The 23,090-nt window shown below is 39.7% G+C and overlaps 1 non-coding gene across 1 annotated transcript; it reads left to right on the top strand.

Moving 5' to 3' along the window:
- Positions 1 to 20,517: 20,517 nt before the first annotated feature.
- On the top strand, positions 20,518 to 20,624 carry LOC143862762 (small nucleolar RNA R71). Its single transcript, XR_013240472.1, has one exon. It is a non-coding gene; the product is annotated as a small nucleolar RNA R71 (small nucleolar RNA).
- The last annotated feature ends 2,466 nt before the right edge of the window (positions 20,625 to 23,090 follow it).

Below are 23,090 nucleotides of genomic sequence, written 5' to 3' on the forward strand. Positions count from 1 at the left end.
GAATCATTAGAAGAAAATGGGAATGCCAAGGTGGGAACCATTAGGCTTACAATCTCCCCATTTTTTATGATGACAAGCACAAGAGATTTTCCAATAAAAGCATGCATATATTTCCTTACGCTAGATTTCTCTCCTCCTTTGGCATCTATAAAAAAGATGGGGTAAAAGAAAATCAAGGGGATGAAATTTACAAATTTTAAGGTCCCCCTTTTTCAAGGAAAAAGATAAATATAGAACTCCCCCTATTTAGAGTTTTTATTCAACACAAGAGGGGATATTTAACAAATCACTAAAAAGATATTCAATTTTAAGTGCAAGCCCCTAATCTAAGCACATATGAATAGAATCATATGGGGGCTTTGGGAACCCAAGCTTTCTTGGTTCCACCACAATCCCTAATTTTAAATGCACATTGGAATTGGTAATGACCATTGATTCCACAATAATGGCATCTAACATGAGGGTTAGATAGACTAGTCCTATCATAAATTGCATGATTAGGTCTATGACTAGCCTTCTTCAAGATTATGTCAATAATTTTATCACCATTTAAGAATCCATGGAGACATAATCTTAACCTTTCATTTACATTATGAAGATGGGTTATTTGATTTAGAAAATCATTAGTGTCATCTTCATAAGATTTGGAAGAGCTTGTCATATTTTGAAGTTTAACAATTTTGCAAGTTTTCTCATCCAAACAACCCTTAAGGGTTTCAATCTCAAGTTTAAAATTTTCAATTTGTACTTTAGCTTGAGATTTGGAAGAAGAAGATTCATTTATCAAAACATCAAGTTCATTTTCTAATTTTGAAATAGATTTCTTTTGAACTTTATTTTTTGAAATTTTAGAATGCAAGGTAATGCACAATTCATCATAAGATATGTTTCCACTATCACTACTTGATGAATTACAAGAGGGGTTAGAATTTACCTCATCTTCATGGGTGAGTGCCATGAAGCAAAGATCATCCTTATTAGCTTCCCCTTCACTTGAGCTCTTTCCCGAGGTGCTAGAAGCATCCCAAGCGGCTACAAGACCCTTGTTCTTCTTCCAATCCTTCTTTCCCTTGTACTTTGAGGAAGATGACTTGAGAAGTGGACATTTCGGTCTTTTGTGTCCCGTCTTCTTACAGTTGTAACACCTTATTCCTCCTTCTACTTCACTTTCTTCTTTCTTCTTCTTTTTATCCTTTTGTGCTTCTTTCTCCATAAGCTTTTAAATTTTCTTATCGCTTTTTTCTCATCACTATCTGCTTCACTTGAGGATGATGAGTCCGTCTTGGAGGCCTTTAGAGCCAGAGATCGACTTTCTTTCTCTTTCTCTTTCGGCTTCTTCTCTTCTTGACGGCTAGTGAGGAGCATCTCATGAGTGATAAGAGATCCTACAAGCTCCTCCATGGTTAGCACCTTGAGATCCTTTGATTCTTGTATTGCGGTGACCTTTGGATCCCAATGTGGAGGAAGTGACCTAAGCAACTTACTCACAAGCTCATTAGTAGGATAAGATTTACCAAGATTAGCTAATTCATTAAAAATTTTAGAAAATCGGGTATACATTTCGAAAATACTTTCATTTTGACCCATTCTAAACATTTCATATTTGCTCTTTAACAAGTTTATTTTGGAATCTTTGACTTGTGATGTTCCCTCATGGGTAACAGCAAGAGTATCCCAAATAACTTTGGCGGAATAAAAAAGAGCTACTCTATTAAACTCCTCCGTAGATAAGGCGCAAAACAAAGAGTTTATAGCTTTGTAATTTAAATTTGTATGCCTTTTCTCTATAACATTCCATTCTTCAAAAGGTTTGGAAGGCAAAGTGTATCTATTTTCTACAATATGCCAAAGCTCCACATCTATCGAAAGAAGATAGATGCGCATCCTTGTCTTCCAGTGTCCATAGTTGGACCCATCAAAGAAAGGAGGTCTAGTTGTGGAATGGCCTTCCGGAAGTCCGGTTCCATTTATGTTTGCCATTTCACAATTAGAAAGTTGCCAAAGATCTTATGATCTTTCCCTTGTTAAAATTTTTAAAAAAATTTACCAAAGATTTTAAGAAAAGAAAATCTTCTAAGAGCCAAGGCTCTGATACCAAGTGAAATTCCAAGGGTAGGCCCGAGTACTTACTCTAATGGCAACTAATGAGGAGGTAAAATTAGGTTACTAACAAGTTTTAATACTTTGAAAACTTCTAACCCAATTTTGAAGATTAAGAGATCAAAGATGAAAAATTAAGCACACAAGTAAAATCCTAAGTGCAATGCAAATGTAGAGCAAAAGACAAGAGAGAGTGCACCCGAGATTTAAAGTGGTTCGGTCCTCAAAACGCGAGGCCTACTCCACTCCACCAACCAAACCCGTTGATGGCTTCACTATTTGATCTTCTTAACTTCGGCGAAGATCGGTGCCGATTACAATTCCAATCGCCTTTAACCTTGGTGGCAATCCTCACCACGGAGAGTGGGCTCCGCTTCTTCGAACACTCGCCCGAATACAATGTTCTTGATAAAGAAAGAAAGAACAAAAAATCCCTCACAAGGGTTTACAAACTTTGTAGAAGATGTACAAATTTGAGCCTATGATCCAAATCCTAAATCTAGAGGATGAGAGGCATAAACAAGCTTGATTCACTCTTTGGATATTCCAATAGGTTTTTAGAGTGTAGCATTGATTGTTTGGAAGTTTAGAATACCCATATATATAGAAAAACCAAATATGACCGTTTGAGGGGCATAGTGGTAAATCTTGCAAAGTTTCCAACGGCTATAAATTCTTACCGTTATAGTGGTCTCGGAGTTCCGAGAATTTCTCTCGGAGTTCTGGGAATATAAACAGAAGTTGGAAAAAAGCTATTGGACCAAATCTCGGAGCTCCGAGAAGCCTATATGCAGCAGATTTTCAATTCTTGTTTTTGGGCTTCCAACTCTACACCAAGTTGGGATTGTTATGAGGGTTCCAAAGTATTGGAACACCACAAGGACAATCTCTTAAACATTTAGGGTGTGTGAGATTAACTTAATTTATACCTCTAAACACCTAAACTAGGATTGGATCTTTACATTCTAAAATGACTTCGATCTTCAATTGCGATTCTTCAAGTCTTCATTCGTCTTGGATTTCCGATGTCTTTGGCCTTCATAATGTGGTCCAATGAGAGCTTCTTGGCCTCAATCAAAGCAATCTTGTCTTAACACCATTATGATCTACAACTTAGACATTCAAACACATTAGTGATCTAAATCACTTGTGTATTGGAATCATCAGAAGAAGATGGGAATGCCAAGGTGGGAACCATTGGGCTTATAGAAATTCAACAGAATAATGACGCTATTTTGACGAAGGTGCTTCGGGTTTGCCGAGATTTCGGCAGAACAATGACTCTATTCAGATAATAGGGCCTTGCATTTTTTAAAATTCAGCGGAACAACGACGCTATTTTCATGAAGGGGCTTCGGGTTTGCCGAGATTACGGCAGACGAACGGCGCTATTATGGAAAACATAGCTCGTATTGCTGCGAAATTCGATAGAATAACGACGCTATTTGAAGGATGTCGCTCTGAATCTTCAAAAATTCGGCAGAATGCCGACGCCTAGTGTGAGCTACCTAAGAATGTCTCTACTTTCTCTCTTCTAAAGTAAACAAACTAGGGTTTTCTGAGATTCAGAAGGGAAAACGAGAAGGAAAATCTCTGAAAACTACTCTCGAAGTTTAAAAATAAAAACTAGAATAGTTAAAATTATTTATAGGGTTCGTGTCCAAATTTCGCAGCGTGCGAAATTTTCACACTCTTTGAAATTGGGAAAATCCAATTTCATATAGTACGAAATTGGGCCTGACACTGTCAGGATGGCAACATTTGGGAAAATGTCATTTTTCCTCTTTTTGGTCTCGAAAAATATGATTTTTCATCTCTTTAAGAAAATTTCGGCGGGCTGTAACTCCTCCTTTTGGACTCCGAATCAAGCGCGTTCAGATCCGTTGGATTTCTCGTTCTGGGGAGATTCTAACGAGTCTAATATCTCTAGTTTTTGAGATATGATGTGTTTTTTGGTAAAAACGAATGTTTTTTACTCAAAGTTAACTTCTTCGTTGAATGCCGTGTGAAAACGTTTTTTTAGTTGTGCCGTGAAAGGCGGGTGCCGTGTAAAAGACGGGCTTTAGTTACACTTCTGGGGTAAAGTTCATTTTAGAAAATTTTCGTAGTTTCATAACCTAGAGAGAGATTGAGAGAAAGACAACATGTGCTCTGGGACTCGTCATGAGACTCTTCCTCGCGACAACCTATCATTAGTTCCACCTTGACAAAATTGGGTGTCTGCAGATGCCCTTCTTTGGTAGAGGGTGCAAGGAACCTGAATGTCAAAGTAAGGAGACAACAAAATTTTGTCACTGGGGACTAATGATAGGCTTGCAAGATTCATATCGGGTCCCTAGGTGTAAAGCCTTCACCGAGTAATCTTGTTGTCAGGTCCTTGAGTGGAAACCTCTGGCTGACGGTTTTTGAATTTTTGAAAATGCGACTGTTAGAACGAGTCTTGGGTGAACATCGTTACTAACAGCCGGGAGGGTCATCGGAAGTCAAGTTTAGAGCCCGACTTGGGGAGGGACCTCGAGGGATGTCATTATGACATCTAATGCTGACACTGATAAAGGAGACGCCAAAGTGGCATCTAGTGATTGATACGACGGATCGTACTCAATATTTGATTTGAATAGAGCAGATGCATGATTGTCATTTGCTCTTTGGTTTGGTTAAGTGATTTGATGTGATACTGGATTCTAACAGTCTCGATTTTGAAAAGATGTTTCATTGACATCTAGAGTTGATTTGTCTTGAGGGTTGGCCAAAAGACTAGTGTTTGTACGGGTACGAACACATACAAAGGTGAGACGCTTTTATAACATCTTGTCCATGGTTTCTGATTTTGGGGAGTTACCGCGTAGAAACGAACTTAATTTCGAGAGAGATACCGAGTGGTAACGGTTTGCTTTGAATCGGAGGGTTACCACATAGAAACAGACTTACCCTAGAGAGCTACCGCGTTGTGGCAGGTTTGCTATGATTTGGAGGGTTACAATGTAGAAACGGACATACCGTGGAGAGCTACTGCGTGACGACAGGTTTGCTCTGATTTGGAGGGTTACCGCGTAGAAACAGACATACCCTGAAGAGCTATCGCGTGGTGACGGGTTTGCTTTGATTTAGATTGCCTAAGTGAGCTTTTGAAGTTTGAAAGACTCTGGGCAGATGCTCTCAGGGAGACTTTGGTTGTTTGCTAGAGCTGATACTCTCAGGGAGACTTTGGTTGTTTGCTCAGGGTAGGTGTTCTCAAGGAGACTTTGGTTGTTTGCTCATGGCAGGTGCTCTCAGGAAAACTTTGGTTGTTTGCTCAGGGCAGGTGCTCTCAAGGAGACATTGTTTGCTCATGGCAGGTGCTCTCTGGGAGACTTTGGTTGTTTGCTCAGGGCAAGTGCTCTCAGGGAGACTTTGGTTGTTTGCTCAGGGCTGGTGTTCTTAGGGAGACTTTGGTTGTTTGCTCAGGAGAGGTGCTCTTAGGGAGACTTTGGTTTGTTGGATGCCTCAGGGGACTTACAATGATTTAGATGGTTAATGGGATTCACACTGGTCGGATGCCTCGAGGGACTCACACCAATTTAGATGCCTCAGGGGACTCACACTGGTTGGATGCCTCAAGGGACTCACATTGGTTAGATGCCTCAGGGGATTCACACTGATTTAGATGTTATGAAAGTAATTTCTGAATGGCTCCGCTGGGGATTGATTACTCTTGTGCTGGGGAATTTAGGAATGCGTGTTTTCTGTCGAGAACTGAATGCAGACGACTCTCCGGGGACAAGAGTATTTGAAATGATGGGATCTGTGACAATAGGTCCTGATTGGTTGATGGAAGATGGATCCTTCACACAGGATCCGAGGGATTTTCTGAATTGATTGGCGAAGAATCTTTGCTGGCGACCTGATCTTGATGACCAGGCTCTTAACAAAGGCTTCTGGAAGTGGGGGCGAGTCCCCCAACTCTCTTTGAGAGATATTTGATTGTTTGACAACCTTTTGGAGACAACATGTTGTCTCGACTTTGGTGGGGAAGACCGTAAGAGCTAACACAGCTGGTAGGGTTCTTTGAGTGCCTCAAATTGCCTGAGAGCCAATCAGAGTTGATGCCGCTAGAGGGGGTCCGACAATGCTGGGGAGTCGATGTTCTATCGATAGCGCAAAGAATTGACTCTGAAGGGGATGATGAACATCCGCCCATAGCGTTGAAATTGGTTGTGTTCGATCGAGTTTTAATAAATCCATTGATAGCAGGATTGTACAAGCCAGGGAATGCCTGAAAGACACTTGTCTGCCTTTGACTCTAATGGGGAGACAGAATCAAGCATTTGATTTTACTAGAGATAAACCAGGGTTTATCGGTCTTTTGGGTGCATGTCACGATGGTGATGACTCTCTCGAGTGTCTCAGAGTGACCCTGTATTGACGAAGAGTTCATTAAGCTCTACTGGAGAGGCTTGGGGTGGCAGTAAGTTTCCTTGGAGTAGACCCATTGGTGAGTGAATGTTGATACACTCAGTTGGGAAGAAGTTGCGGCAATCTCGTGCCTTGGATTAGCTTTGCCATGATAGGAGACTCCTTTGGAGTGATTGGGCTCTGCCGGGGATGATCTAGGAGGTATTGGATTGCCTGCAAGGATCCTGTTGGAAAAGCTTCTTTGAAAGGTGCTGACTACCTCGAGAATGCTTTATACAGACTCAGTGGGGAAAAATGTTCAAATCTATGGCAATTCAGGAGTTTAAAGAATTTGATTCTCCGGGGAGGACACCGAAAAGATGCGCTTGGAAGCTTTGAGGAGTGCCCAAAGAGCTGTTTGATTCATCGTTGGAAGATTTTGGGAGTTCGCGGAAGAAACAATGGTGAAACGGGCCAAAAATGGCAAGAAAACGACAGAAAAATGGCTGAAAACCCAAAATTTCGCAGTCCATGAAAAAATTTTGCCGACCGAGAAATTTTTTTGCTTTTCTCGATTTTTCAAAATGGATATATATATATATCCGTACGACGTTCGTTTTATTCATTCTCGTCCGTTTTCGTCTGTTTTTGCTCTTACATTTCGAGTTCTTTTTTGCGCTTTTTCCATGTTTTTTTGAGTTTTCTTCTACTCTTAGCCATTATGGTGTGACCCTACCTACGAAGGAGGAAGGATGCTGGGAGGGAGTCCTCAGGGGACGAGGAGCGAGATCGTTCCCCTTGGTATCAAGGGACGCTTCTCACGGGTACAGTGGTACACTTTTCACGGCACGTCCACGGCGAAGAGGTATGTCCTTTGGACTTCGTTTCTAATTCCCAGATTTTAGGATTGCTCTTAGCTTTGAATTTTTCTCCCGTTTGGGAAATGTTTTGATTGTTCTCTTGGCTTTCTGCTCAGGGTCTTCCTGCTATGACCACGAGAGGGTTATTGAGAGATCTTCGAGCGAGGTGGAGGACTCTCCATCCTAGAGCTCCGATCTAGTTGAGGGGTCGGGGCTCCACATAGTCGTCTCTTTGGAGTCAGAGGGAGTAGGGCCAGGCTTCGTGATGGCCCTAGCAGAGCGCTGGTGGGATACGACCCACACCTTCCTCTTCCCGATTGGGGAAGTTGGGATGACTCCGTTAGCTTTTTCTACGCTGGCGGGGCTTTGGATGGGAGGGATTCCCATCAATCTGACTCCGGTTACATAGGCAAATTTCAGAGAGACTCTGGGGGTGCCAGAGCATGACAGTTGGGATTAGCCAGTGGAGCCTTCTCACGCCTCCAGGCCGATGCTGTGGATGACTAGGTTGGACCACTGGCCAAAGAGACCAGATGAGCCAGACGAGAGGTAATATCGCCAGCTGGCAATGAGTTTTGTAATGTCCCTTCTGGGATAGAGCCTGTTCAGTGGGACAGGCAACACAATCCGTATGGACTTTTTAAGCATAGCTTGCCATATTGACAGACTGACAGACTACAATTGTGGACGAGCAGCTTACACCTTCCTGATCAGAGAGATGGACTTGCTGTCGCGAGGAGCAACGAAGTCCATGTGTGGGCTTTGGTACATCTGGGCAGTACGTCTTTTACCCTTCTCTTTTTTAATTTGAATTCGTTTGCTTTTTAGTTTATTGCTTATGATATTAACTGTTTTAGCAATTTTCTTTGTTTGATGACTCTTGTACAGGCATGGGCCTTTAAGTGCTTTGGACTTCTTGCCCCTGAGCCCAGGGAGCCAGATAGAGTTTATTTCACTGCACAGATGAGCTGGAGAATAGGACAGACGGGGTCACTCCTCATTTACTCAGTGGACCAGGTCCGCCGAGCCATTGACCAAATTCAGCTAGACGTTGTGAGTACTTTAAGTTGTTTTCATTTTCAGTACTGCATTCTTTTTGCTATGAATTGTTTCCTTGTCTTTCACACATGGCCTATGTCGTGACAGATCCGATGGAGATCTCCAGGAGGTTTTGAAAGGGGAGTTTGAGCACTCCAGGCGCATCACTTGGAGGATGGCGGTGTTCCACTGCAATTTGGGGCTAGTAGTTTACCTGCCGAACCGGATAGCCAGCCAGGCACTAGGGCAAGAGATTCAGAGGATATCTCTTCCTCCTTTCGGCAGCTTGAGGATCTTGGACTGGGTAGAGGCGGCTCAGCTGGAGATCCTGCAGACTCGAGGGTTTGAGATCCCTGAGGATCATTTCTTGCTTGGGGACTACAAGGCCTGGGCTTCTGTGGAGCTGATGGCTCTATTGACTTCAGGACATGTATTCTTCTTTGGCTATCTCTTTTTCTTTCAGTTTTGATTTGATCGCTACTGAATTTCAATTATTGATCTAAATCATCCAGTTTTCTGCATGAGGATCCTGAGGCAGAGGTTGGCCCTTAGGCTCCTGTCTTCACAGGGGAGCCTTATGATTGGGATAGAGCCTTTGAGGAGGCCATCAGGGCCACGGCCGCCAGCATGAGAGGTGGTCCGGTATTCAGAGAGCCTACCCCTGCCACAGGAGGCAGAGTAGGGAGAGGGAGGCCTTCTACCAGTAAGCGGGGTAAGGGGCTCGGTTCAGACGCAGTCTGCAGCTCGCGATTCTAGCAGACGGGTTCCTCCTTTGACTTTGTCAGAGGCTAGCCCATCCACCATTCCAAAGAAGTACCCAGTGCCAGGCTAGGGCGTCCCGGTTTCCGACAGGAGAGGGGCGAGAGAGATCTTTCTAGCCAGGCCGCCAGAAGCACTTGGGTACCCACTTTCTAAGACGTCTCTTGTCGTGAGTGATTTTCTTTATGCATTTATTAATTTCAGTACTTTGAAATTATTTGCATATTTTGATTTGAATTATTTTGGTGCTGTAGCTTCCTCACCACCAAGCGAATGACATGCTACTACTGGTGGGGGGCTTGAAGCTCCTAGTCGCCCAGCAGGTGGAGACTCTTAGAGAGCGGGAGTCGAGGATCTCTGCACTAGAGCGGGCTCAGAGAGAGGATGGGCAGATACTCCTAGCACTTCAGCAGGAGATCGAGGCCTCAAGGCAGAGGCAAGGGACACAGGAGGGTCCTTCAGCCAAACAAGTATGTAAATACATTTCTGTCTTTGAATTGAATTCTATTCTGCATATGTGTTTTGATGTATCTTTGATATTCTAACACACTTTTGGATGCAGGAGGAGGTGTACTGGCCGAGGATGCTAGACCCAGAGTGCAGACGCATCACCGATGATAGAGACGACATGTTCGATGATGACTATGTCATAGAGGTTGAGGGTGCTGAGGCCGAGGACACTACTTTGCTTGCCCGTCAGCAAGGCAAGAGGCCTATGAGAGAGAGCGCCCCTCTGGCGAAGAGGGCGAGGACCGGGACAGGCCTTGGAGGCATGTTCGCTCCTTGTCCTTCTGAGCCAGAGACTGAGTCTGGGAGAGAGTTACTGCTGCTGCTAGAGTAGATCGAAAGTTAGTTCGGGAACTCATCGATGTAGGGATGACGGTGAGCTCGCTAGAGCGCCATCTTGGAGAGAGACCTGTTGAGGGGTCTCGAGAGCCAGGGGAGTCTTCAGTCTCCCAGCCCAGAGCAGACCTATCGTCCGCCCCAGTGATTATCCAGGATTCTCCGGAGCAGAGCCCGACAGACCCTCCGGCTGAGCAGTGATCATTTATTTATTTTTTTGTTCCCCCAATTGGGGATGAGATGTATTTATTTTTCATTTGATCAGACATACATTTACTTGATATATGGATCAGTCTTTTAGCTTTTATCTGCACTTGTTTGTGTCGTTATAGGTAAGATAAAGTGCATTATGTATAAATAGACGCCTATTCTAGGAGGATATTTATACAAAATGCCCCTAGTTTAATTTTTTGAACAACTTGATTTTGAGCATTTTGCATTATTAGAGAAGGCAAATAATTCATAATGCCCCTTGCATTGTTTCTTTAATGGTTTAATCATACATTTTGTACTATTAGTCATATTACTATGACTAATAATACAAAATGCCCCGAGTGTATATATTCCCGTAGACAAGAGAAAGTTAATACAAGAAAAGAAACAAGAGCACTTTCATTGTAATGAAAGGAGGGTATATTCTGAGCGTTCCTGATTATGAAGTTACATTCTTCTGAACATTCATTTTTATTACACGGAGTACTGGGCTGGACCCTGATCCTTTGAAATAGGAGAAAACTCCACTGTATTTTCCTTCAACGTATGATTACCTTTGCTGGGTAAGGGCTTAGCTGGGGAAAGGAGCTTTGTTTTTCGAATTTTCCTGTAAGGAAGAAAGGAAGAAGATTCGATTTTTACTGAAACAAATGCTTTTCGATTTATTTTAGGTAAGTCGAACCTTGGAAGATGAGTTTGAATGTATTTGCGCATAGGCAGTGTTCCTTGCCTCTTGCTTCTCAATCATGGTCCAAAGACGCTTTAGATTGTTTGGAGTGTTAACTCATTTTGGTTTGGACCAAACAATGCTTTGTTTGGTCTTTGCTGAAGGGATGCATTATCAACAACCAAGTCGCTTTTTGCAAGTTTTCGACTTAGTGGACCGTTTTGCCCTAAATTATGCTAGAAACGAATCTTCAGGTTTTTCATTTCTACGAGCATGATGACCCTAAATTTTGCCTAGGTCACCCTTTCAGGTTTTCGACTTAGCTTGTTTTCAGACTTTCTTGTTCTTTTCTTTTCTTTTATGCTACACATACCTCGACTTTGATATAGGCGGGACTCCGGAATAGTATTTTGAAGATCTTGGGTTGTTTTCCAGAATGTGATCGAGCCTGGATTCAACAGGTTGCCTACGTACCCCAAAGAAGGTTGGGATCTAGTCCATGTTGTTCGAGGCTTTTCTGTGGGGAAAAGGATCAAAGGGTGGTAATATGAAGGGTTTTGTTGGCTTCGCCAAAGGGTGATCGAACCTGAGCTTGATAGGTTTACTACGTACCCCAAAGAGGTTGGGATCAGGTCAGCGTAGTTCGAGGGTTTGAAGGCATCTTCAAAAGGGTTTTGAATTTGTAGGTGAGTCATTTTAGGCTCTACTCGGCTTATGGAGGCCTTTGATATTTATGAGTAATATTTTTTGATTTGATCGAGGTTGGTAGGTTCTGACATTCTATCTCCATTTTAGTCAAGAAGTCTTACGGCTTTTCCAGATAGGATTTCATCAACAATGTAGGTGGTAGACCAGTTAGGTCTAAATTTTTCCTTAGGATCGAAGGCATTCTATAAGCACCATATCCCCCTCTTTGAGTGCTCTTACTCGAACCTTCTTATTGAAAGCTCTTTTTATTCTGCGGTGATAGCCTTGTACATGATACGCTGCCTTCAGCCTTTTCTCATCCATCATGCATTACTCTTGATGACGAATACAGGCCCATTCAGATTCTGGTAGATTACCTTCTATCAGGATTCTGAATGTTAGGATTTTTAATTCGATTGGTAGGATAGCTTCCATACCATACGTAAGTGAGTACGGAGTGGCTCCTGTGGATGTAATGGACAGCCGTTCTGTATGCCCATAGTGCGAATGGAAGCTTATTTGACCAATCCCTATAGGATTGATTCACCTTTCAAAGAATAGTCTTCATATTCTTGTTAGCTGCTTCGATAGCGCCATTAGTCTGAAGCCGATACGGTGATGACTTATGGTGCTTGATTCTGAATTCTTCACATAATGAGACTACCTCTTTCTTGAAGTGGGAACCGTTGTCTGATATTAACTAGTGTGGGACACCATATCTACAGATGATGTTGGCCCTGATAAACTTGGCCACTGATGCTGATGATATCGAAGCATATGACTAAGCTTCGATCCATCTGGTGAAGTAATCAATTGCGACAAGTATATACTCGTGTTCATTGGAGGACTTTGGAGAAATTTTATCGATAATGTCAATACCCCAAACTGAGAAAGGCCACGGAGATGTGAGCGAGTGAAGCTCTGAAGGCCGTACGTGTATCAAATTAGCATGAATCTGATATAAGTGACACTTCTTGACAAATGAGAAGCAGTCTGCTTCGAGAGTAGTCCAGGAATAACCGAGACGAAGGATCTTTCGAGCTAACATTTTTCGGTTAATATGAGGACCATAAACACTTGGGTGTACATCTTCTAAGATTTTTGCGGCTCTGTCTTCATCGACATAGAGGAGTTGAACTCCATTAATTGATCTGCGGTAGAGGTCTCCTCCACAAATGACAAACCTAAATGCCAGTTTTTGCAATGCTCTTTTCTCCTTCAAAGAGGCCTCTAGGGGGTGTCCCCAGTCGGAGATAAGATTTTTGATATCGAATACCAACGTTTCTCATCTGGACATCTGGCTACTATCTGAACCATGTGTACATGTGCTGGGATGACATGTCACTTTATTGCTAAAGGACGGACCTTTACCCCTACTGGAATGTCAACCATGGATACAAGCATGGCTAAATCATCAGCGAACCTGTTTCTCAATCTAGAGATGTGATTATGATATTACAAATAACCACAAGTGCACGGATCGCGTGTAGATACGGGTCGAACTCAGGGAAGATAACAATGTAATTTCTACCCTTATACTATTTAGAAAATAAACTTATGATATATTGTTGCCTGGAATGGACTCGGGATTTTCGTGGACTACAACCATGGATCCAACAATATATTTAAATTTATAAGCTAAATAGACATGGGTTGAAAGCAATGAAGAAACGATTACTAATTTAATCCTTATATTTAGGCAAAGTGAACCATTAAAGTATTTCTATTAATTATCTAACCTAATTAGAAAACCAAAATCTAAAGCCTAAATTGATTAGAAATACTACTATAGAGTGAATTGGAAACTATTTATAAAAGTAATTGGAAAATTAAATTGAATCCTTAATTCAAATTAAAAGATTACTTAGGGTTAGAATCCACCATGGGTTTGGATTGGATAATTAATTAAACCAATTTTTGTGTTGAATAGTGTATTTGATAAATCCGGTCAATGGGGAATAAGGGTCATTGCCCATGAGTGATTGATCAAACATAGTACTCAATTTTATAGAATATATAAAAATTATATTTGTTTATCGGCAATTACTCATACGAAAGTGGAAAGCCAATGGCATGAATAATTGGGAACCCACAAATATAAACCCCTATATATGATGTTATTTTATGCTATTGATTTTAATTAATCATCTTTCTCCTTTCTCATGGCTTCATCTAAACCCTAAGTTGATGGGTTTAGTTACTCATGGAGAAAGGTAAAGAAACAAACATAAAGAAAAATAATGCCATCAAGAAATTAGAAAAGGGAAAAGAGACAAAATAACTTCTTCTCTAGTCTTGAATTATAAAAAAGTACATTGAATTGTAATTGTAATAAGGAACAAAATAAAAGAAAACTTAGTCTTTTTCTTCTTCTTGCAATGGCTTCCTCTTCCTTCCTTGATGTCACCTTGGGTTGGAGCTTGGATTGTTGGCTCTTGAAAAGGATGAAAATGAATAAGAGAATTGAGGGTTGAGAGAGATAGCAAGAGAGAGTGCAAGAGATTAGAGAGAGAGAAAGAGCCCTCTTTGTGTTTCTTCAACTCCAATATATAGAAAAAACCCTTCTAATTTTAGCTCCCAAGGAAGTTCACAAAAAAGGAAACTTGGCATTTTTGTATTTTTGGCACAACCACCATACTTTGGTAATTTCATCAACTTTCACTTTATCTTGGTAATTTGAGCAACCTCTTCTTCTTGCTTTTATAATTTCACCAACTTTCTACTCACCTTTGGCAACTTTTTTTTTTCTTCTCTCTTACGTAGGAATGGGTGACTTTTATTTTTAGCAACAAGACAAATAGTATGCATGCATACCATGCCATATATATGAGGGTGGATGAGACAAACATCTTTTCTCGCTTTGGTACACCTCGTGCCATAATTAGTGATAGGGAAAAACACTTTTGTAATTGACCTTTTGAAGCTCTTAAGAAGAAATATGGGCTATGAAGAAACTAAATTTTGATTTGTCTGATGCAGGAAATCAAAGCAGACTTCAACTTGCCGAATTGGAGGAGTTGCGGAATGATGCTTACGAGAATGCAAAAATCTACAAAGAGAAGACAAAAGCCTTTCATGATAAGCATATTTTGAGGAAAATATTTTAAGAAGGCGAAAAAGTTCCTTTATACAATTCACGATTGCATATCTTTCTAGGTAAGTTAAGATCCCGATGAGATAGTCCATACTTGGTAAACAAAATTTTCTCCCATGGTGCAATTGAAGTTTTAAATCCAAAGAACGGTGAGATATTTCAAGTAAATGGACAAAGATTGAAGCCGTATATTGATTTACCATCATCAAATTTGGAAGAGGTCATGTATCTGCATGAACCTCTTTACTCAACTCTTTCTTAAAAGAAAAACGTAGGCCCCTCTCCTCTCTTTATTGTCCTTGTTTCTATTTTTGCATGCATTGAGGACACTGCATGATTTAAGTATGGGGGCGTAGTATTTTTGAAAAACTTACCTGTATGTTTCTTTTTATGGTTTAAAGTCGAATATTTTATTTTTCTTTATTTTTAGTATCTTTACAAAAGAAAGAAATAACTAGATATTTTTGGAAAGAGATTTTTATGCCATTTTAATAAAGGAAATTAGTCGATATTTTAATTTTGGAATTTGAGAAAATAAAAAGAGCACTTTCTACTTATAGGTTAGATTTCTTTTAGAATCTTGTTTATAAAAGGTTTGATTAGGATATGAGATTAGAATGTTGGCTTTTATATGGTACAGTGAAAAAGGAAAGAAAGGTGGAAAAGAAAAGAAAAAAAAGAAAAAAAGTACTTTTGATCTAGTCTTGACTTGTAGCCTTTTTTACTCGAGCAAGTAAGTTCGAGGGGTGCTCTACACCTAGTTCCTTATAGCTATCTAGTTTGAGAATAATTGACTTAAAGCTCGTTACAAGGGTCATCTAGAAAGCTTAAGAGGTCAAGACTGGCACGGATCAAAATAAGGTTGAACTCATATTGCATCAATTTCTTAATGATATATGCAAAATTGCAAAAATAATTCCTACACTGGTTAGTAACTTGAGTGTCTGATACAAGCCCCACATGTCATTCACGCCAACAGCAGTAGAGGAATAATTGAGTTCAATTTTTAGAAATAATTGGGAAGTGGAAGGAAAGGTGAAACCATATAAGTGTCCAATTTTCTATCAAATTTCGAATTCAAACTCTTTCGTAACATAGAGGACATTAGACTCCAATCTATGAGGACAAAGATGTGAAATATATAAAGGAGGATTCCTTAATTAAGATATATGTCGAATTTCACAACTTAGAATGGGATAATAAAGGTCAACTATGTGGGTATTCTAGAAGTTTCTATCTTGAGTAAAATATTAAAGCAAAGGGAAGAGTTATATTTGGCTTTATTATATATTCAGGATTTGCAATGTAAGTTTTCAGCTTTAGAAAAAGTTAATTTTTGAAATTTTGTGTGTATATTCACTGCAAACACTCACGAGATACAACTCGGGTAACCTAGGGGTTTAAAGGCTTGTTGCACGTGCTAAGTGCAATCTTGATTCCTACGAAAGTGAGTTAGGTTATTTTTGTTTAGTTTTTATTTTTGTTTATGTTCTTTTTGTTTGCTCGAGGACAAGCAAAGCTTAAGTATGGGGGAATCTAATGAACACATTTATGTCTGAATTGTCGGTAGGAAAAGCATGCATAGTCATATGTAGAGCGGTACTACTAAGGTATTTTGCCTGTTTTTATGTTTCAGGGTTATATATGGATTTTCACGAAAAATGGAGCTAAGAAGATCGAAAATCAAAGAATTTTCCATCATTTTCCAAGGGTTTCCCTTATGGAAAAATTAGTTCCAAGAGATGGGTGCTCAGCCAAATAAAAATGTGGCCCAACAATTGGACAGTTAGGATCATCCTATGTAGTTGAAAGTAGGGCTATAACCGATATGCATTTTGGCCCATCAATTGAGCGGCTCTGATCATCTTACAAAAATGATTTTTGGGGCCACAACTAATTCGTAAGTTAACTCATCAATTGGACGAATTAGATCAGCCCATGAAAATGGAACAAGGGGTGTGATTATTGGTAAAGCCAAAATTTTCATTGCAGCCCATTAATTAGACGGATCGGATCATCCCTTAAATGATATAAAGTGGGGCCGACTATTAACTTTCGAATTTGAAGTTGGCCCACCAAATTTTCAAGAATTGAATTTCATCCTTTGGGCCTACAAAATTCTCAATGAGCAGATTTTATCTTTTGGTGTTGGCCAAGATGAATGGGCCCGGTAGTGCTGAAGGCATATCAAGATTTGGAAGAATTGAATTTTATTCACAAAGGGAATTCGGTTTATATCTAGTGGGATCCACTTGGAATTGAAATTTCATGCAATTTTGTTCACAGTAGCAATTCCCACATTTTGGTTTGGATTAGAATAGTATTTTCTATTTAAGTGTATTACAAGTACATGCAATGAGAAAGTGGGCCCACTTGGGTTTTGGCAAGAATTGATATGCACGTTACTGTTTTGAAACATGAAAGTTAGAACCGACCTCTTATTTTGGTAATTTTGGCATCTTGCCTATTCTTTTGCAACCATTAAATGGACGGGTTTGATCAACCCAATGGAGAGCACTATTAAGGAAAGCAAGACCACCGATTTTTGGCATGTTGCTATTCTACATACATGCTTATTCCCATCTTGCATACTTGTCATCTTGGTTTTCACGTTTTGAGGAAAAAAAAACATGTGGGACCCAAGTTCTACTTGCATAATAGATAACATGCGGTAATTTATTAATTCTTTGGCCCAAAACGGCTCCTATTGCAAAGTCAGAGGCATCACACATAATTTCAAATGGTTCGGTCCAAATGGGTGCTTGAATAATGGGAGCCGTAGTTAACTCATTTTTCAAACACTCAAACGAATCCAAACATTCTTTAGAAAACTCGAATTTTTGATCTTTCGCCAACAAATTGGTTAGAGGCCTAGCAATTTTAGAAAAATATTTTATAAATTCCGGTAAAAGCCCGCATGGCCCAAAAATGATTGGATGTCCTTCACACTTTTGGGAGGTGGAAGATGAACAATGAGATCCACTCTGGATTTATCAACCCTAATTCCTTCTTTTGAAATCACATGACCTAGAACTATGCCCTCTTTTACCTAAAATGACACTTTTCCTAATTAAGGACCAAGTTATTTTCTCTACTCCTTTCTAAGACCAACTTCAAGTGGTATAGACACTCGGCAAAGGTGGAGCCATGAATGGAGAAATCATCCATAAAGACCTCAAGGAAAGTCTCCACCATATCTGAAAAGTTACTCATTATGCATCTTTGAAAAGTTGCTGGTGCATTGCATAACCCAAAAGGCAGCGGCTATAAGCAAGCGTTCCAAAGGGGCATGTGATTCTTTTTTTCTCTTGATCTTCCGGAGCGATTGGAATTTGATTGTAACCGGAGTATTCATCTAGAAAACAGTAATATTCGTGACCCGCTAACCTTTCTAACATTTGATCAATAAAAGGCAAAGAAAAATGGTCCTTCCAAATAGCCACATTAAGCTTTCGGTAGTCGATACAAACCCGCCACCCTGTTTGAATACGAGTAGGTATAAGTTCATTGGTGGCGGAATGTATAACGGTGACTCCCAACTTCGTAGACACTACTTGGACGGGACTCGCCCATTGGCTATATGAGATGGGATATATAATCACATTATCAAGGCATTTTAGGATATCTTTTTGGATGGCTTCCTTCATCACAGGATTAGCCCTTCGTTGAGGTTCCCTTGAAGGTTTGGAACCGTTAATGATGTTAATATGGTGTTGTACAATCGAAGGGCTAATTCCTTTGATGTCAGCCATTGTCCAACCTATGACTTCCTAATTATCTTTTAGCAATTTAATGAGTTCCTCCTCTTGAGTAGAAGTTAGGTCCGCGGCAATTATTACAGGCAAAGTACAATTATCACCCCAAAAAAGCATAACGTAAATTTGAAGGCAAAAGCTTCAACTCCAACTGTGGGGCCTCTTCAATCGAAGGCTTTGGAAGAGATGTTGCTAAGGGTCCCACGGGCTCCATGTTTTGGATGGCCAAGACATCGGAAAAGAAATCGCCTCCTCCGTCATCTCCTAGTTCGCTCAAGCATTCTTGGAAACTTGCATCAAAATCAATTTCAAAATTAGTAATAATATCTTCAGGAAAGGAATGCAACATATTGATTTCTTCATGAAAATTGGGTTGCTTACCTAATCGAAATACATTGAAATCTACTGATGTATTTCCAAAAGAGAGTTTCATTAGGCCATTCCTACAATTAATTAAAGCATTGCTAGTAGCAAGGAAAGGCCTACCAAGTATGATAGGAATTTGATCCTTGATATTAGCAACGTACTCCGTATCTAACACAACAAAATCCACTGGAAATAAAAAGTCTCCTACTTTTACTAACACATCCTCAACCATCCCTTTGGGTGTCTTAATTGATCTATCTGCCAATTGGAGCATGACGGTGGTTAGTTTGAGGTCTCCTAATCATAGTTGTTTAAATATAGAAAAGCCAAGAGATCCACACTTGCACCCAAATCCAAAAGTGCATGTTCAATCTTTGTATTACCAATAGTGCAAGAAATAGTAGGACAACTCGGGTCCTTACACTTAGCCACCATTTGTTGAGACAAAATGAAACTTATGTTTGCGGCCAAGAAAGCCTTCTTGGGCACATTAGTTGTGCGCTTTTGTGTGCACAAATCTTTCAAAACTTTGGCATAAGTAGGAACCTGTGAAATTGCATCTAACAAAGGAATGTTAATTTGCACTTATGTAAACATATTTAAAATTTTATCTAAGGCATCCACCTTCTTATTATTAGCAAGTCTCCTTGAAAAAGGAGCCTTGGGCATATATTCTTTCTCAGGTGGTGAAACTGCCTGCATTTCACTTACCTTTTCGGGTTCCACAATTTAACCTGTGTGAGTGGAGTCTTTACTTACCTCTTCGGTTGTCACTTGATGATCTTTAGAGGGTTCGAATCTGACCTCCTCGTTGTGGTACTCTCGGCCACTCCTTAAAGGATATACGGCATTGCACTGATTGGAGGGCTCTTGCTACGATCGAATCGGTTGAATGGCATTCAACTGATTGGGCTGTACCTGTTGATTCGCATTCACATTCATGTTCCTTGGATTAGGAACGGATTAACATGGCATCTTACCCTTTTTCCTCTCATGTAAAGCCATGGCGACTTGAGAGATTTGTTTCTCCATGTTGTGTTGGCTTGTCAAGAAGGTACTTATGAGAAGTTCTATGTTTTTCTCTAAAGAAGCTATTCGGTCGATTTTCGTTGTTTTTGAAAATCCAGTGGTTGCTGATTTGAAACATTATTTAAAATTGGGTTTTGAAAGGATGGGGGTGGTGCTAGGGGTGGCCGAACATAAGTGGGAGAGAAGGTGTGCCTACGTTGGCCGAATTGGCATTGACCTTAGAAATTAGATGGCCCACCTTGGTAGCTCCCTTAGCTCCAAGACAAATTTGGATGATTTCTCCATCCCGGATTGTAAGTGCTACTATATGGGTGGTTTGAAAACAAAGCACTTGCAATTTCAGTAGAATTACCAAACTTCGACAAATTTGGGCACTCTTCCATGACATGGTCAAGAGCTTCGCACCAATTGCACATGGGGACACTTAGATTGATTTTATTAACCTGTGCAGGTCGCTTTACAATTATTGCCTAAAGCCTTTTGATTAGGCTATCTAATTGGTCCTCATTGGCCATGGTACCCTCAATAAAGAATCCCTTACTTGATGTAGCTCTTTCGCTTTCTTGAGTGGATTCCCATTCACGGGTCTTTTCTTCCAAATCAAGCAAGAACTTCCAAGATTCGTCTTCATCCGTGTAGGATGTGCATCCTCTAAGACAAATGTACTCTAATAGCTGTTTGGTTTGAAAATCAATGCCCTCATATATGATTTGGCACAAGTGCCACATATCTAAGTTGTGGTGAGGGCATTCTTGAAGTAGATCTTTGAATCTCTCCATAAATTTTGAAAACGACTCATGGGGTTTTTGTCTAAATTGAAGAATATCGTTTCTTAATTTGTTAGTTTTATGTAAAGGATAGAACTTTTTAAGAAATGCTACTGTAAACTGATCCCAAGTGGTAATGGAGTTTGTGGGCAAACCGTAAGCCATTTTTTGGCTCCCTCTTTGAGTGAGAAGGTAATGAACCATAATTTTACCTCATCATCAGTGAATTGTTGTAATTTAATTAAAGCACATACCTCTTCAAACTCTCGTAAAAATAAATAAGCATCCTCAGAAGGGAGCCCGTGAAAGTGAGGGAGCATTGTAATAAATTGCGATTTGAGTTCAAAATTATTGCCTTGAACAGTTGGCAATCGAATATAGAACGGTTGTTCTGCTCGGGCAGGATAGAAACGATCGCGAAGGGTTTTAGGAACTTTCTCTTCCGCCATGGCAATTAAAATTGGTTGAATGTCCGTATCTGTTTCTGATCGAATTACTCTCTCCAAGCGGTTGACAGAGTTGCGCACCCAGCCTACACTTATACAAAAAAAATAGCCAACTTAGAAAAGGAGTAACCAAAAATCAAAATAAACAAACAAATAATTGAAACTAAAATAAAAATAAAAATCACTTCCAATACTATAAGAATTAAAGTAATCGCACTCTTCCCCGGCAATGGCGCCAAAAACTTGATTGTGATATTATAAATAACCGTAAGTGCACGGATCGATTGTTGATACGGGACGAACTCAGGGAAGAGAACAATGTAATTTCTACCCTTATACTATTTGGAAAATAAACTTCTGATATATTGTTGCCTAGAATGGACTCAGGATTTTCGTGGACTACAACCTTGGATTCAACAATATATTTAAATTTATAAGCTAAATAGACATGAGTTGAAAACAATGAAGAAACGATTACCAATTTAATCCTTATATGTAAGCAAAGTGAACCAATAAAGAATTTCTATTAATTATCTAACCTAAATAGAAAACCAAAATGTAAAGCCTAAATTGATTGGAAAAATAGATTAGAAATACTACTCTAGAGTGAATTGGAAACTAATTGTAAAAGTAATTGAAAAATTGAATGGAACCCTTAAATCAAATTAAAAGATTACTTAGGGTTAGAATCAACCATGGGTTTGGATTGGATAATTAATTAAACCAATTTTTGTGTTGAATAGTGTATTTGATAAATCCGATGAATGGGGAATAAGATCTATGGATGCCATTGCCCATGAGTGATTGATCAAACATACTACTCAATTTTATACAATATATAAAAAATTATATTTGTTTATCGGCAATTACTCATACGAAAGGGGAAAGCCAATGGCATGAATAATTGGGAATCCACAAATATAAACCCTATATATGATGTTATTTTATGCTATTGATTTTAATTAATCATCTTTCTCCTTTCCCATGGCTTCATCTAAACCCTTAGTAGATGGGTTTAGTTACTCACCGAGAAAGGGAAAGAAACAAACATAAAGAGAAATAATGCCATCTAGAAATTAGAAAAGGAAAAAGGGACAAAAATAACTTCTTCTCTAGTCTTGAATTATAAAAAAGTACATTGAATTGTAATTGTAATAAGGAACAAAATAAAAGAAAACTTAGTCTTTTTCTTCTCCTTGCAATGGTCGAATCTTCCTCTTCCTTCCTTGATGTCACCTTGTGTTGGAGCTTGAATGGTTGGCTCTTGAAAATGATGAAAAATAATGAGAGAATTGAGAGTTGAGAGAGATAGCAAGAGAGAGTGCAAGAGAATAGAGAGAGAGAGAGAGAGAGAGAGAGAGAGAGAGAGCCCTCTTTGTGTTTCTTCAACTCCAATATATAGAAGAACTACCCTTCTAATTTTAGCTCCCAAGGAAGTTCACAAAAATGGTGAAATGCAAGTGTGACAACCCAAGAGAGAGGGTGAATTGGTCAATTAAAAATTCTTGGCTTAATTAGTTGGAAAATTAAAATCAATTTGCCAATTTAAGTTGATTAAATTAAATCCTTGTTCAAACAAGCAAGATAATAAAGACTAGGGTTTAGATATCACTTTATCCTTTAAATACTCTAACCCTTGTTCAATAAAACATAGATACAAATAAGGGTAGAGATTATCAATCACCAAGATGTACAAAGGGAAGGAGAAGAGAAAGCAGACACAAGGAACACGAGATTTTATAGTGGTTCGGTCTATCACAAGACATACTCCACTCTTCCAAGTTTTCCTCCTTGGGCACTCCACTAAAGTTGAGATTCTTCAATGGCAAATCTCCAAGCCGTACATTACAACTTCTCCATCTCCAAAGGGGACAAACCCTTTCTGCACGAAGCCTTGCGAGGGGACACTCCCTCTTACAATCGATTCTCCTTTCTTAACAGGTCGAATCGGAGACCCTTAAATACAAATAAAAAAATAAAAATAGAACCCTCTCTTTGCCTCTTGATAGGCGAATTACAAACACTCGAAGGAAAGATACAAAAGTAAAGCCTATGGAGTTCCTCTTCATAGAATGTAAAAATACAAGTTCAA

Source organism: Tasmannia lanceolata, unplaced genomic scaffold (genome assembly GCF_043159265.1).
Source record: "Tasmannia lanceolata isolate RefF3 unplaced genomic scaffold, GAP_Taslan_0.1 ptg000037l, whole genome shotgun sequence".
NCBI lineage: Eukaryota > Viridiplantae > Streptophyta > Magnoliopsida > Canellales > Winteraceae > Tasmannia > Tasmannia lanceolata.